Below are 17939 nucleotides of genomic sequence, written 5' to 3' on the forward strand. Positions count from 1 at the left end.
TGGGATTTCTGAGCACGAGCAATCCATCTCTTTCTCTTTGCATATCCTGTAAAAAACCTTTCATTGCTCTAAACTCTTACGTTTCTGTTTGTTTGGCCTCACTGTGTGTTTGGCACATAGACTTGTGTTCAATAATGTGTACAATTCTCTACTTCAGTATATAAGTTATAGTAGTATTGGGGGTATTTTAATATTCACTATATGGTATTATAAGTAAGAACAAATTATGCTTTAATTTACTTGGAAATGACTTTTACATATTTTATAAGAGAGATGCTCAATTTTAAAAGTTTACACATAAACATCCAATTGTCTGGAAGCAATTATTTAATAATTTGCTCTTTCCTATTAATATAGCATCACCTCAATCACATATCAAGTTTAGCTCTGGCTCTCTTCTTGAGAGGAGAAGGCAATGGCACCCCACTCCAATACTCTTGCCTGGAAAATCCCATGGACAGAGGAGCCTGGTGGGCTGCAATTCATAGGGTTGCTAAGAGTCCGACACGACTGAGCGACTTAACTTTCACTTTTCACTTTCAGGCATTGGAGAAGGAAATGGCAACCTACTCCAGTGTTCTTGCCTGGAGAATCCCAGGGACGGGGGAGCCTGTGGGCTGCCGTCTATGAGGTTGCGAAGAGTTGGACACGACTGATCGACCTCACTTTCACTTTTCACTTTCATGCATTGGAGAAGGAAATGGCAACCCACTCCAGTGTTCTTGCCTGGAGAATCCCATGGACGGAGAAGCCTGGTGGGCTGCAGTCCATGGGATCGCACAGAGTCGGACACAACTGAAGCGACTTAGCAGCAGCAGCTCTTCTTGAGATCTATTTTTACCCATTGAACTATGTACTCTGTTTCCATTAATGATGTTTCCATCTCACTGCCTTCACAGCAGCTACATACTAAGTTTTGATACCTGGTTGTGCAAGCATTCCTACTAGGTTGTGCTTCATCAAAATTACTTTGGTGAGTCTTAGTCCTAGGCTGCACACATACTTGTTAAACACCAAAAAACAGGCTAGCAGTATTTTTGTTGCAATCAATTAAATTTATAGATTAACGTGAATAAAATTAGCTTCTTTAGAATATTGAGTTTGCTTATCCATAACAGCAAATACCCATTTATTTAAAAACTTTTTGGAGCATGTCTTTCAATTTTATTTAAATTATTCTATAAAGAACTTAAATATCTTTTGCTATATTGGCCTGGACAAAAAGTTTGTTTGGGTTTTTTCATACTATCTTATGGACGAATGCAAATGAACTTTTGCCTAACATTTTTCTTAATTATCTTATATCTTATATTGTTATTGCTAGTATTACTTATATCTTATATTCCGGTTTTAGTTACTTCTTAAGAAAATTTTTATTTATTAATATCAACCTTGTACCCAAAGAGAGATTATTGATTCTCTTATGGATTTCATTAATTCATTTTTAGAGTCTCTCGGATTTCCTACATAGATGATCACATAATTCTTCAACACTGGTATTTATTTCCTACTTTTCTGGTCCTTAAAACAATTCTTTGCTTTTTCTTATCATAACACTGCCTAGAGCTACCAGTACAATATCAGATAGAAGTAATGAAATGATAGTGAATATCCTTATATTCCGTAAGAACATTCAGTTCAAATGTTTAATTATTAAGTTTGATGTATTCAGACTGTTATCACTTGAGAATCCAGACTTTATGTGAGCAACTAATCACACTTCCCAACATGAATCTGCCCAAAACTTCTTATCCCTTAATTCATGTTGGATCGAGAGCTCCTTTTTACTGAAATTGGTAAGTAATCAAATGACATGTCAATCCCAGTTTCTCATGCTCACTTTCTGCTGCCTATTCATTTTTCATTTATCTTGATATATGTATTACTTTCTTTTAAGCTCTGATAATACCTTTAAAAGGTGAAGGGTACATTACATTCCTAACTTTTCCATGCTTCATAATTGGATTTTAAAATGATATTAGAGTAGTCCATTATTTTTGTAAAATTGTCTTGACCACAACTCGGACAAGATCAATCATAGGACCAGACAATTTGATGTGAGGCTTGATAAGGGGGATGTAAAAGGAAAGGGAGGGAAAGAAAGATATGAGTCAGTTTCTGGGCTTTCTTTTTCTTGACATTCACTCATTCATTCAGTCATTCATTAAACAAATATTAATTGACACTTGGCCATTAAGCAACAGTTTTTAATAAGGATTCTCAGTTGGGAGTTAAACCTAAAATGGTATCTGATAAAGGAGCAGGAGTTAATTGAAAAACTAAGGGAAGGAAAACGGGCCAAAAATGGAAATTGCGGTAAAGGGAAAGCATCTTAGTAAGGATTCTGATATTGAGGTTAACACGTCTACAGCTATTTTATTTGCCTTGCATAGCATATCTTTAGCATTTTTAATTTATTATTTTGCTTTATTTCAAGAAATTCAGGAATCACTTATTTTGCTTATTTTACAATACCAGGCACTTAATGAAATACATGACCTGCTTATTTGAGAGTGACTTGCCTCAGAGATTCAGTAGCATTAATTTTTGTAAAGTATCCTTCTTTTGTGCTCCCAATTACAATTAATTGGTGATTTTTGTCAGTATACTTTTTAAAATACTGCAGTATGAAATATAGGTCATATATCAAGTATATGCCTTTCAATTTTCTGATGGGATTCATACTCTGGTTATCTTTATTTGTATATTTTCTAATACATTTAGATGCATATGTTTTCCCCAGTTTAAACCTAAACATCACATCAGCTATACAGATGTATGCAGGCTTCTATTATGCTAATTCTAGCAGGAACTATATAACACTCTTCCTCTGGTGATAAAACATCCACCCAAACCAGAGATGTGTTGTGAAATGCAGCGCATACTGGCAGCCTCAGTGAAGGCGTCAGGATTCTCTACTGGGTTATGTCTCAGCTGTTGTACTCAGGTGGTGTACAGCCAAGTTCGGGGCTCCATCTATGTAGTAAGGCCCTAAAATAATTATTCAAAGACTGTTCCAAGTTTGTTTGGCTTAATAATTATACCAATAGGGTGCAGGAGTTTGGAAAGCAATTTTAGAGTGACAGAAAAATGTATTTTCCTATTAAAATATTAAAGCTTCAATATTTGTATAAAGCAAACCACAAGAATTACCTTAACAGACAATGAGGAAAACTTTTAAAATTATAGTAAAGTGAATGGGAAATGGTCTGAATAAATGTAAAGATATGTTACATTCTTGTATGCTACGATTTGATTTTATAACAATGTCTATTTTCATAAAATTAATTGTAAAATTTTCAGTGAAGCTGTTTGGCAAAATTTGATAAACTTATCATAAAATATACCTGGAGGAATAAAGACACATGAACAGTTAACTAAAAATTTGCATAAGAGTTTACTACATGCTGATGGGGATGATTGATGCTTGATGCTAAGTTGCTTCAGTTGTGTCTGACTCTTTGCGACCCTATGGACTGTAACCCGCCAGGCTCCTCTGTCCATGGGATAGTCCAGGCAAGAATACTGGAATGAATTTCCATGCCCTCCTCCAGGGGATCTTCCTGACCCAGGGGTCGAAGCTGCATTTCTTAAGTATCCTACATTGGCAAGTGGTTCTTTACCACTAGCACCTTAAATACCACTGGCTTCCTTCCTAACACTTTAACACAGGAGACACTACACTAAATACACTTTAATATAAACTGTAGGTGATCTTAAGGTGAAACCATGAAGTTAATAGAAAAAAATGGTGAAAGATAAAGTCTCTGGGACTCTCATCTCTTCTATATCCTTCTCCCTCCTCCTTCTTAGCATGATTCTCTTTTTCTCTCCCTCCTCCTTTGACAATTGATTTAGGCTATTAAGAAAACTAAAACACTCACTCAGTTCAACTGCACTGTCAAATCCTGATTGTATGGCAATGGAACCCCACTCTAGTACCCTTGCCTGGAAAATCCCATGGATGGAGGAGCCTGATGGGCTGCAGTCCATGGGGTCGAGAAGAGTCGGACACGACTGAGCGACCTCACTTTCACTTTTCACTTTCATGCTTTGGAGAAGGAAATGGCAACCCACTCCAGTGTTCTTGCCCAGAGAATCCCTGGGACAGGGGAGCCTGGTAAGCTGCCGTCTATGGGGTCGCACAGAATCAGACATGACTGAAGTGACTTAGCAGCAGCATACATGTGCTAACGTTATCCTCAAGTCAGATGCAATATGTTTGTCAATACCTATATATTTGTTTAGTCTGAAAAACTAGAATTTGATTTTTCTACTTAGTGCATATAGGTCTCCTTATACGACTAGGTTGGTTGTCTAAAAGTGAAACAAAACCATCCTATTCACCTGAGTTTGGGTATAAATCAAATGATTTATTCAGGAAAAAAATGAGCCCAAGGCCAATGTTTAAGTAATCATGGACTTTTTCTGACAGAGGAACACAGTCTTCAGGTACTTCTCCAGTAGTAGAAAGTTCCTCTAGTTTCCAAAGAGTCATAGCAGTTTACAGTCAGAGCGTATGAACAGAATGAAATTTAACTTGTCCTCAAAGGAATAAACTTGTGACCTTGGTCTCATTAATTCTGCAGTGTTCTCTGAGTTGACTCATACTTGAAACCATTTAGAATTATATTCAAATGCTAGAAATACCCTGATTAATTTTTCCACATCAGGAAAAATAAAGAGTCTTGGTCCAGGTGTTCACTGCCATTCTTTTTATGGAGGGAAGCCCTGGGCTTTTAGTCCCAATACCAACCTGCCTTTGGTGTCTTTCTGGCTCTTTAGGATCTTACCCTTGACTCTTGACTGTTGAAAATTCAAATTTTATTGAAGTGTCTTCCTTATTGCATATTGTAAAGCAATGCTTAGTGATGGCAGCTCCCCACCACAATGACCATCCAACCAAAGCCATTCTTGAAGCTGAGGTCTAGAAATAACTGCTCATCCCCCACATAATAAGGGCTAGGAGCATTCAACACTCCATTGGCAACTATGGAGGCACTGCTTAATACTCTGTATTCAAACCACACATTTTACATCTTTTCTATCTCTGAGAAAGGCAAGATGGAGAGTTGAAGAAGTAATTCTATTAGGAAATTTGGGGGCCATATGTAAGTCATCTAACATATCTTGGTCTCAGATTATACAATTGTACAATTAAAGGATTGGGCTGGGTGACCATGAGGTTGCCTTTAAGGTCTGAGATTGCTGACTTCAAATTCAAGGGAAAATCCTGCCAATGTTCTTACAAAAGCAGTTTTTTTTTTTTTTTAAAGATCTCTCTCAGAACTTAGTCCGGGGTGGGGGGAACTTCAAGGGAGAACCTACTGCAGTGGTTGCTAAGGAAACCAGCTGTATAGTGATTCAGGTTATTAATCAGTAATATCTTCCCAAGTAGTCAGACTTGGTGATACAAATACTACCATTAAAACAAAATTTCTTTTGATTGAACTGTATATAAAGCGGCTTCTGATTAAAATGAAAATGTTCGCAGGGGTATCAACCTGTTGTTTGCTATTAACAATTTATTATATCAATTTTAAGCATTGCAACAAGACAGGTACATTTTGAAGCAAATGAAGGAGGCAAGATGTAGAATATGGGAAGTCTGCCTGGGAGAGAAAGATAAGGTGCAGGTTCACAGGAAGGAATCTCACATAGTTAGAATTCAGCTTATAATGACCTTAGCAAATCACAGGGAAAGAGGCACCATAATGAGGATAGAGAGATGAGAAAATCAGAAATAGGAGAACACTGATGATCATTTGTTGGACACTGGTGGCCAGAATCAACATGCTCCATAAGTGGGGGAGACAGGTCGGAAGAAAAACAAAATTCATTGACTAAAATTACAGAATATTTCCCCCTCTAATGTCTTACAATGCATGTTCTAGATATTTAAATCTTGATATTGAGTTACTGAGATCAAGACACAGCAAATTTCTTAGTGTAAAAATAATGGAGAAGACTCTTGAGAGTCCCTTGGACAGCAAGGAGAACAAATCAGTCATTTCAAATCAAATCAACTGATCAAATCAGTTGATTTCCTAGAGGAAATCAACCCTGAATATACATTGGAAGGACTGATGCTGAAGATGAAGCTCCATTACTTTGGCCACCTGATGTGAACAGCCAACTCAATGGAAAAGACCCTGATGCTGGGAAAGATTGAAGGCAGGAGGAGAAGGGGAGGACAGAGGGTGAAATGGTTGGATGGCATCACCAACTCAATGGATATGGGTTTGAGCAAACTCAGGGAGATAGTGAAGGACAGGAAAGCCTGGCATGCTGCAGTCCTGGGGTTGGACATGACTGAGCAACTGAACTACAAGGAATAAGGCTACTTTTCAATATTTATTAATATCAGCATGCCTAAAGGAGTTTTATTTATAGATTTTGAATGAGGATTCAAATGGGGATTTTTCAGTAGTCATTCTGAAGTAGTCATTAAGGCAAAATAGTTCGTTTCATTTGGTTTTACTTTTTCCCTAAAGCTACATTAAATACTTCTTTCAGAAATTATTATACACACTGAGATAGTCCAGGCACAATTCTTAGATTTGTGTTTCCTGGAACTAATATGCTATGGAGATATGAAGGTTCTTGCCCTCTGTGACACATTTGGACAAATGTTTCTGGAGCATTTCAGTAAGTTCCTGAATTTGCTTTGATTGAATCAACAATGAAATTTCTTAAAATGAAGTTTTATACCAAAGAATAAAGTGAGCCAATACAAGTTAATAACTTACTTCATACTTGTGTCACTCTAGATAATCATAGAGTGTTCTATGAAATGGTATAAATCCAGGGGCTGGAAAGATCATCACAACAACTTGGCTGGAAATCATGAAGTGCTCTATAGACTACATAAATTTGAACATAACAATTTTCAAGTTAGGTGAAGATCCCTGACATATAAATGTCTGGAAATAAGACACAAAATCTATGTATTTGGAAAATTATAAATATGATAGTAAAATCTTAAAGTTGCTCCAGAAATTTTGCCTGCCTCCTGCTTTCAATGACTCCATTTTTTTTCCTTTTTTAAAAAATTTATTTATTTTTTAATTGAAGGATGATTGCTTTACAGAATTTTGTTGTTTTCTGTCAAATCTCAACATCAATCAGCCACAGGCATACATATGCCCCCTCCCTCTTGAAACTCCTTCCCATCTCCCTCCCCATCCCACCCCTCTAGGTTGATACAGAGCTCCTGTTTGAGTTCCCTGAGACATGCAGCAAATTCCCATTGGCTATCTATTTTACATATGGTATTGTAAGTTTCCATGTTACTCTCTCCATACATCTCACCCTCCCCTCCCCTCTTCCTGTGTCCATAAGTCTGTTCTCTATGTCTGTTTCTCCATTGCTGCCCTGCAAACAAATTCTTCAGCAACATCTTTCTTTCTAGATTCCATATATATGCATTAGTATATGATATTTATCTTTTTCTTTCTGACTTACTTCACTCTGTATAATAGGCTCTAGGTTCATCTGCCTCATTAGAACTGTCTGAAATGTATTCCTTTTTATGGATGAGTAATATTCCATTGTGTATATGCACCACAACTTCTTTATCCATTCACCTGTCAATGGACATCTAGGTTGCTTCCATCTTCTAGCTATTGTAAATAGTGCTGCAATGAACAATGGGATTCATGCGTCTTTTTAAATTTTGGTTTCCTCAGGCTATATGCCTAGGAGTGGGATTGCTGGGTCATATGGTGGTTTTATTCCTAGTTTTTAAAGGAATCTCCATATCATCTTCTATAGTGGCTGTATCAATTTACATTTCTAACAGCTGAGTAATAGGTTTCCCTTTCCTCCACAACCTCTGCAGCATTTATTGTTTGTAGATTTTTTGATGAGGGCCATTCTGACCAGTGTGAGGTGATATCTTATTGTAGTTTTGATTAGTATTTCTCCAATAATGAGTGATATTGAGCATCTTTTCATGTGTTTGTTAGCCATCTGTTAGTCTCCTTTAGAGAAATGTCTGTTTAGATCTTTTTCCCACTTTTTGTTTGGGTTGTTTTTCTAGTATTGATTTGTATGAGCTGCTGGCATATTTTAGAAATTAATCCCTTGTTAGTTGTTTCACTTGCTATTATTTTCTCCCATTCTGAGGGTTGTCTTTTCACCTTGCTTGTAGTTTCCTTTGTTGTGCAAAAAGCTTTTAAATTTAATTAGATCCCACTTATTTACTTTTGTTTTTATTTCCATTTCTCTAGGAGTTGGGTCATAGAGGATCTTGCTCTGATTTATGTCATTGAGTGTTCTGCCTATGTTTTCCTCTTAAGAGTTTCATAGTTTCTGGTCTTACATTTAGGTTTAATCCATTTCGAATTTTTTTTGTGTATGGTGTTAGGAAGTGTTCTAATTTCATTCTTTTACATATAGTTGTCAATGACTCCAAGTTTTGATTTGGTTTTCTTCACTTCCAAGATTTCTTCTGTGAATTTCAGAACTATTTATTTTGACATCTACATAGGCTTATCTAAAAGACATCTAAAATAAGGCAGTCTTTGCTTTGCTTGGTCCCTGTATACACACATTTCAGTAATCAAACTTTAAATCAATCTTCCAATAACACAGTTCCAATTCCTGTTACCATAATATATTAACTCTAGGTGATTGTCTAAATTACAAGCTTTACTGTTCTTCAGTCCACAAATTGCTACATAAATAATAGACACATTTTGTCATCAGTGATTACTCATATCACTTATTTCAAAGTCTGTTGGTAATCTGCTGCTGTGGATTTGGTATTCAGTTTCGGAAAAGACAGCAAAGCATGTGGTTATGTTACCTCCTTGTCTCCAAAATAATAAATTCGCATTATATTTTACAAAAATGATAATTGAGAAAGAAAACTGGCCAAGAAAAAAGTGCAGCAGAAAAAAAGAAAAAGTGACAGCTGATAAGACGAGAAGTATAAATAGCGTAGAACATAAATGGAGCTGAAGAACTAGCTGATCTTCTAAATGTTAACATTACCACCTTTAGAAAGAGTTTTGATGTGCAGCCAGAGGGAACATAAATAAAGGCAAAATTTACCAACATAAAAGAAGAAAGTAGTTACTATAAAAGAGATGATGACCAGAAACTATAAAACTCCTAGAGGAGAACATAGGCAAAACACTCTCCGACATACATCACAGCAGGATCCTCTATGACCCACCTCCCAGAATATTGGAAATAAAAACAAAAATAAACAAATGGGACCTAATTAAACTTAAAAGCTTCTGCACAACAAAGGAAACTATTAGCAAGGTGAAAAGGCAGCCTTCAGAATGGGAGAAAATAATAGCAAATGAAGCAACTGACAAACAACTAATCTCAAAAATATACAAGCAACTCCTACAGCTCAACTCCAGAAAAATAAATGACCCAATCAAAAAATGGGCCAAAGATCTAAATAGACATTTCTCCAAAGAAGACATACAGATGACTAACAAACATGAAAAGATGCTCAACATCACTCATTATCAGAGAAATGCAAATAAAAACCACTATGAGATACCATTTCACGCCAGTCAGAATGGCTGGGATCCAAAAGTCTACAAGCAATAAATGCTGGAGAGGGTGTGGAGAAAAGGGAACCCTCTTACACTGTTGAGAATGCAAACTAGTACAGCCACTATGGAGAACAGTGTGGAGATTCCTTAAAAAACTGGAAATAGAACTGCCTTATGATCCAGCAATCCCACTGCTGGGCATACACACTGAGGAAACCAGAAGGGAAAGAGACACGTGTACCCCAATGTTCATCGCAGCACTGTTTATAATAGCCAGGACATGGAAGCAACCTAGATGTCCATCAGCAGATGAATGGATAAGAAAGCCATGGTACATATACACAATGGAGTATTACTCAGCCATTAAAAAGAATACATTTGAATCAGTTCTAATGAGATGGATGAAACTGGAACCTATTATACAGAGTGAAGTAAGCCAGAAAGAAAAACACCAATACAGTATACTAACGCATATATATGGAATTTAGAAAGATGGTAACAATAACCCTGTGTACGAGACAGCAAAAGAGACACCGATGTATAGATCAGTCTTATGGACTCTGTGGGAGAGGGAGAGGGTGGGGAGATTTGGGAGAATAGCATTGAAACATGTATAATATCATGTATGAAATGAGTCGCCAGTCCAGGTTTGATGCACGGTACTGGATGCTTGGGGCTGGTGCGCTGGGACGACCCAGAAGGAGGGTAGGGGAGGGAGGAGGGTGGAGGGTTCAGGATGGGGAATGCAGGTATACCTGTGGCAGATTCATTTTGATATTTGGCAAAACTAATACAATATTGTAAAGTTTAAAAATAAAATAAAATTAAAAAAAAATAAAAAAAATAAAAGAGATGATGATATGCCAGAGGAAATGATGCCAGCAAAGAAATACACATTAAAGAAATTCTTGCAAAAAGTTCACAACAGTAGATTCACAAAGGATCTAAATTGGGAAAGGAATACAGTGAATTTCCAATTTTCTTGTTAAATATATCCTGCCATGTTGAGAAAATACATTATTCTTCACAAATTCTCTAAGATTTCTGGAGGAATTGATAAATATAGTTTTATTGAGGCAATACTGTAAAATCCTAGGTCAGAAAGAGATTTGGACAGTGCTTTATTTTGTTTACAGTCCCATAATCACAAACTATTACTATATTCAGAGCATCCCTGTCTCTTTCCCAATTAACATTTCCCCAGTAGTGTCTTCTATAAAATGGGTAAGCCAGACACGAATGCTAAGAGAAGTGAGAAGGGAGTTATTCAATGCCTTCAGAAAGTATTAGACAAAAATGGTAATTTTATATCAGGCCCTGGAGAAAGAAATGGCACTCACTCCAGTATTCTTGCCTGACAAAACCCATGGGCAGAGGAGTCTGGCAGGCTACAGCCCATAGGGTCCGCAAAAGAGTCAGACGTGACTTAGCGACTAAACAATAGAAAATATAAAACCTTGTAGATATAAATAACATGATCTATTTTATTTAAATGCTAATTTTATTACCCACTTTTTTTCTTGAGAGTATTATTAACTATCATTAGATAAATAATTCTTTGTTCCCACAACCTTCAGAGCACACTGTATAGAGCTGTTCCTGTAAGAAGCAGCTCAGTTACAAATCAGCAACCAAGTCTGGCAGATCAGCCATCAAGGCTTCCAATTTTTGGAGCATGTAGCTGAAACCAATGTTGGTTTTCTGTTCATGATATGATGATTTATATGAATGTCACTGTGGATCAGAAGGCATATCTTGGTAGCATATTTTTCATCTTCTGAAAAATGACTGTTTATTTCTCTTAGGTGCTCACCAGGAAAACTTGAAACAGAATCATGAGCATCTTACATGTCCTATTCTATAAACACACAATGCAAATTTGATGATTATCATTCCAAATGTTTCAAACTGATTCAACAACTTATAACAACAGACAAATTTAATTTTAATTTTGTTTTTACGTTTGGGATGTATTTCATCACACCTGCAACTCAAAAAAACATACAAAGAGTTTTTCAGAATATCATACTAGTTGGTAATGTTCAGAAAGAGTCCAGAATGGCATACTGATGTGATCTTTACAAATATACACACAAATATACCTTATTTATGCTCTCAGTGCAGGGGTGTGTGTGTGCGTGTGTGTGTGTGCGTGTGCGTGTGTGTGTGTGTGTGTGTGTGTATGTACATTCATAAAATACACTGATTATTTTACTCACTGTTTATTTATTCAACTAACTTGTATAAATTGTTAACTCCTGACAGATAGATGTGAGGACAACAAGAACCATCGACCCATGTGGGGCTTTCAGGTTACTGAGAAGATGGTTATGTATCCCAAGGGCAGGGAGGATCAGACAAGCTAGTGATTTCCACCAGGTGAGTATGACTAAGCCCATTGGACTCTAGTGATTTATCAAGCCTCCAAAGGATAGAGAAGTCTCATAAACCATATTCATCATGAAATTCCCTGAATTCTAGCACCCAATCTCTTTCCACTTGTCTGATATCATCTTGTGTCCAGTCACTCTTAGTGAAGATTGTCTTTCCAACACCAGTGGAGAATGAGCTACAGATTCTTTATCCTACCTTCTATTTCCTCCCAGTTCCATTTTTTGCTTTTAATGTTTTCTTCTGTAGCAAAAAAGGATGAGAAGGGAAAATATAATAATGACATATTAATGAAACCACAGAACTTGTGCTTTGGGTCTTTTTTATACCTTAATTGACCTTTGGGGTAAAACTGTATACCATGGAGAGGACATAAGCATATTTATGAAAATTTGGTGCTTAAATATTCTCAGTCCACGGTTAATTTTCATGTTCATCTAAAACATAACTTGAAAGGCAAAGTGAGATCGTGATAAGGTAAGAACTGTGTAGCATGAAAATCTGGGCTTGAATCTTTATTGTTCTGTCTACACTCTGTGACATCCTGGCAGATTCTTGTCTCTATGTTTGTCAGTTTCTTTATATGTGTTAAAGAGTCAATGAACCTTGAACATAGAAGAGGGAAAGAGTTTAAGTACAGAAAGACTTGTCAAAAATTATCTTCCCTTCCTACTGAACACGATCTTTAATTTTCACATTAAGACGTATAGCTATTATAAGGAGTAAAATACAACATTTACTGAAAGCTTACTATGTTCCAGGAACTGGGCTTAGTGCTTTTATATATTGATCTGTTTTATTCTTATAACAAATTTATAAATTGGGAACTATTATTATCTCTCTCTTAGCGTCAAAGAAAATGAGGCATTCAGAATCACAGTAACTCCCTGAAGTTGGAAATTAGGCAACTAGAATCTGGCTCATCCATCTCTTCTGTGCTGTTGTCCACTAGACCAGCAATCTCTTCACTAAAGCATCATTTCCAAACATTTCTTTCAAATTATCATTATACAAAATTTTAGAGAAACATTTCCATCTAAAATATTGAATCAGTTAACTAAAATATTCTGATCCCAGATGTTGTTTAAATGCACTACTGTTGAAGGGCTTTGCTGCTGCTGCTGCTGCTAAGTCGCTTCAGTCGTGTCTGACTCTGTGCTACCCCAGAGATGGCAGCCCACCAGGCTCCCCCGTCCCTGGGATTTGCCAGGATGAACACTGGAGTGGGTTGCCATTTCCTTCTCCAATGTATGAAAGTGAAAAGTGAAAGTGAAGTCGCTCAGTCGTGTTCGACTCCGACGGACCCCATGGAATGCAGCCTACCAGGCTCTTCCATCCATGGGATTTGCCAGGCAAGAGTACTGGAGTGGGTTGCCATTGAATGGCTTTAGGAGAAGGTTAATTCAAAAGATAAGTGAAAAATTCTGAGTTCAGATGACAAAACTAAAACATTTGATCACCAGACCACCAAATGTCAGTGAACTCTCACTGTGATCCAGTCCTCTTCAATTTCCTTCAGCTCTAGATTTGGAAATGCTTAATTATTAATCTCAATATTTACAAATTATTTTAATATCAATAAGCAATGGATTTTATTTAGAAAACTAAGCATGTATCTATCTCATTAAGACTAAATGATAATTATTTATTATTTCAGGTAGAAGTGCAAACTTTCTGAAAGAGGAAATTTAAATATATTGAAGAAAATAAAGATGAAGACTCTAATATATCAGGTCTTTGACAAAGGAAGATAATTCTTTAATCTGAGAAGTAACCATTCATCTTCCTATAGTTATAGAGATGTGATGGGAGTGTGTGCACTCCTGTGTGTGTGTGTGCATGCAATTGTTGGTCATGAATTAGGCTAGTTTAAGCCCAGTCAGGTCTGGTGGCTCACAAGATTTCTCCAGCCTTTGGCCTGAACAAAGTTCTCTCTGACCCAAGGCCAACGATTCTGATGATTGATTATATTTCTGTGCAGTAAGCTGTTAGAGGGGAGAGATGAGTCTCCCTGAATCCCTTATCATCTTACACTCCAGTTTTCTTTTATGCCTGGAACTATCATTGTACTCTGGCCCTTCAATCATCACCTCCACTTTCACATTCAAAGCTCTTACTGAAGGGTCCCAAAATGTCACAAAGATAAGATATATGAATGTATGGAGGAAATAGAGAATCCTCAGCTCTATTTGTATTCACTGTAATCTTGCCAGCAAGAAGAGAGTGACACATGTTACTTTCTGGCTGGAAAACTATAAGGAAAAAAAAGCAATTTGCCACAAGAACATTATATTATTTTTTCCAGAAGAATAACTGGTTTAACCTCCAAAGAAGTACCCTCTTAATGTGTGTGTGTGAGTGTGTGTGTGTCTGTGTGTGTGTGTATTAATGGTAAATTTTAAGTAGAAGATCGATTAATTTTCTGATTTACCAAAGGGTTCTTAATATATACTCTAAGTACCAAAGAAGCATCATTTTTAAGACTGAGGCGGTTTTATCTCACTGTAACTTACATATTTCAGTATTAATAGTACTTTCTTACTCTACTGTTGAGTGGATTCTCAATAATGGCGGTCTGTGATGTATATCCAACACCTACATTTAGGAGGAGGTTGAATTAAGGTATCTCCCAATTGTCTTTCCAGAATTCATGATATCTTTGTGTCCTTATGCAACCAAAAGCAGAAAAGTCAGAGGTTCGTCTTTTTTTCCCCATTGCCTGTTATGGCAGTTCTGGCATTTCTTCACTTAGTGTGGTCATCAGTTTCTTCAAGCTTTCAGGAGTTGTTCTGACAGCAAGTTTGTAATGTCTTCTAGAATCTAGGTCAGGATGTTAAATTCAGAGCTCAGGAGAGTGCTTCCATCTTGATAAACTCTCCCTCATCTAACTTTATCTTCTTCCTACACTCTTGCTCCAGCACCATCAGAATCCAGTCCCATACACATTCTCATGATTCCTGTCCTTGCAAGTAGGTTGAGTCCTGTAGGTCCTTCATCATCTAGTCCCATTCCTCTCTTAGCAGGTTCAGCCCCTCTTTGACTATCTTACATTGTTTTTCAACCACCTGATACACTTTATTAATCAGTGTATTTCCCTCCATTCAGAGATCATCTGAGTTTACAACTAATGATAAGTTTAAGGCTACACCACTACCTGGTATAGCAATATATCACAATATATCAGTACTCCATTTATTGCCAAGAAGGGGTCCTCATTGCTAGATAAGCACTGTATGACCCAGACCCAAAATTTCATCTTAGACTCTGTTTCCTTAACCACTTTCAATACAATTGCTGCAGTTTGCATTTCCAGGAAAACAGATATTAGTATGTAAGAAGTTAATTGATGAGTGCTTCTAAAAATATTAAAATATATCTGCATAGAAATGAAGAGAGTGAAAATGGACAGAGTAGAAATTGGGCCATAGTGCAGTCACAACAAGCCCTCAGCTGAATCCACGGGTCCTTTGAAGCTGGACTGGCCCATTAGAGTTGCCCAATGGCAGGGCAAAGAGGCTAGACATTTACATTCAACATTCAACCAGTGATGACTCCAGGAAGAGTACTTTTCTTTGGGAGAGGTAACTTCTCAGCAGAGGACAATTAGCTGAGAGGACTGACCTCTGAGATCTATCATCCAACATCTAGGGAATAAGTCCTTCAGTCTTGGAAGGAAGATACAGATGGCAGTGTGCAGCACCCATTAGGACACCTGATTCATGCTGCTTCTTCTATAATTTAGATTTTTGTGACCATAAAGACTACCTTTCTTTCTATCCCCATATCATAAGCTATGTATTTTTTTTTCATATACTGCCATGTATTTTCTGCATTGAAGACAAGCAAAGTTCTTCTCCTGCTTTAGTCATCCCAAGTCCAAGCATAAATCAGGGAAGAGTCACATTTCTATGAGCATAGAAATTGAGAAGAGACTGTATATTTGGAGCATGGAGTAGTATGTAAATTGTATGATTTTCTCCATGAAAATTAGAAGTGTAGATACATTTTGGCTACTTGAGAATGGCTTCAATTAGAATTGAAGAAGTCTCACCCCTCCGCCCCCACCATCCATCCCAACTCTGCATCAGTTAATTGGCAGAAATCTGGAGTTACACCTTCTTTAGTGTGCATTTCTCCTATGGTGTTCTATATCTGGTCATGTTATTTAGCAAATACTGTGCTGATCAAATTTTGTAATCTCCTTTTCTCACACACGGTTTAGGTTTCTCTCTTTTTTTAATTTAATGTTCTGATTTTAATTTATGCAATTTTGATAGTCATCTATTTTGAGGTTGCTGGATATTGGATAAGACCTCAATGATATCGCCATGGTGCTAAGAGATATTGTTGAAGGCTTAAAGAACAAAAGCTCAGAAAGAGAAGATAAACACTAAAGTTTAGTTAGAAAGCCTCTGCATCTATTACCCTCAACACACAGATGCACACAATCACCCACATCCATATATGTTTAGTGATCAAAGATTAGCCTGTTAGTACCTTGATTTCTCTTAACATAATTAACAGCAGAAGTTTATTTGTGGATTTATTTATTTAGCTTTAATTTAAAAATTTTAATTGCTGTTTTTTAGTTTATACTTTTTAGAGCTTATAAAATTTTATGTAATTATTAGTTATTAACTCTGATTTAGATGTAGAAAACAGTAGCAACAATGTTATAAAGCTTATTTTTGGCTAGGATAATTAATGAAGGTGACTGGTCCCATATGCTTCAAATAAAATACTAAAAAATATGCTTTAGGCTATTACTTGAGGTTAGTTTTATCAAAACTTTTTGAGATCAGACTTATAGAAAGTTGCAAGATTACTAAGAATTTCCTTCACTTAGATTTCTCAAATGTTAACATTTTTAAATATTTGTCATATCCTTCTCTCTATTATTGTCTATTATGTAAATCTCATTTTTTCTGAACCTTTTGAGAGTAAGCTGCAGGAATGATGACCCAACATTTAAATACTTCAGTATGTCTTCCTATAAACTAATATATTCCTTCACATAACTGCAGTGTAATTATCAGAAACAGGAAGGGAGTTTTCTTCAAAAAAAAAAAAAAAAAAAACTAAACTAAACAAAGAACTACCATCAGATCAGATCAGATCAGTCGCTCAGTCGTGTCTGACTCTTCGTGACCCCATGAATCACAGCACGCCAGGCCTCCCTGTCCATCACCAACACCCGGAGTTCACTCAAACTCATGTCCATCCAGTTAGTGATGTCATTCAGCCATCTCATCCTCTGTCGTCCCCTTCTCCTCCTGCCCCCAATCCCTCCCAGCATCAGAGGCTTTTCCAATGAGTCAACTCTTCACATGAGGTGGCCAAAGTACTGGAGTTTCAGCTTTAGCATCATTCCTTTCAAAGAAATCCCAGGGCTGATCTCCTTCAGAACGGACTGGTTGGATCTCCTTGCAGTCCAAGGGACTCTCAAGAGTCTTCTCCAACACCACAGTTCAAAAGCACCAATTCTTCGGTGCTCAGCCTTCTTCACAGTCCAACTCTCACATCCATACATGACCACAGGAAAAACCATAGCCTTGACTAGACGGACCTTTGTTGGCAAAGGAATGTCTCTGCTTTTGAATATGCTATCTAGGTTGGTCATAACTTTCCTTCCAAGGAGTAAGCGTCTTTTAATTTCATGGCTGCAGTCACCATCTGCAGTGATTTGGGAGCCCCAAAAAATAAAGTCTGACACTGTTTCCACTGTTTCCCCATCTATTTCCCATGAAGCGGTGGGACTGAATGCCATGATCTTCGTTTTCTGAATGTTGAGCTTTAGGCCAACTTTTTCACCCTCCTCTTTCACTTTCATCAAGAGGCTTTTGAGTTCCTCTTCACCTTCTGCCATAAGGGTGGTGTCATCTGCATATCTGAGTTATTAATATTTTGCCCAGCAATCTTGAGCAATTCCATTACTGAGCATCAGTTCAGTTGAATTCAGTTCAGTCGCTCAGTCATGTCCAACTCTTTGTGACCCCATGAATCACAGCATGCCAGGCCTCCCTGTCCCAG

The sequence above is a fragment of the Bison bison genome, unplaced genomic scaffold, assembly GCF_000754665.1.
Source record: "Bison bison bison isolate TAMUID 2011002044 unplaced genomic scaffold, Bison_UMD1.0 scf7180017864530, whole genome shotgun sequence".
NCBI classification, from domain to species: domain Eukaryota; kingdom Metazoa; phylum Chordata; class Mammalia; order Artiodactyla; family Bovidae; genus Bison; species Bison bison.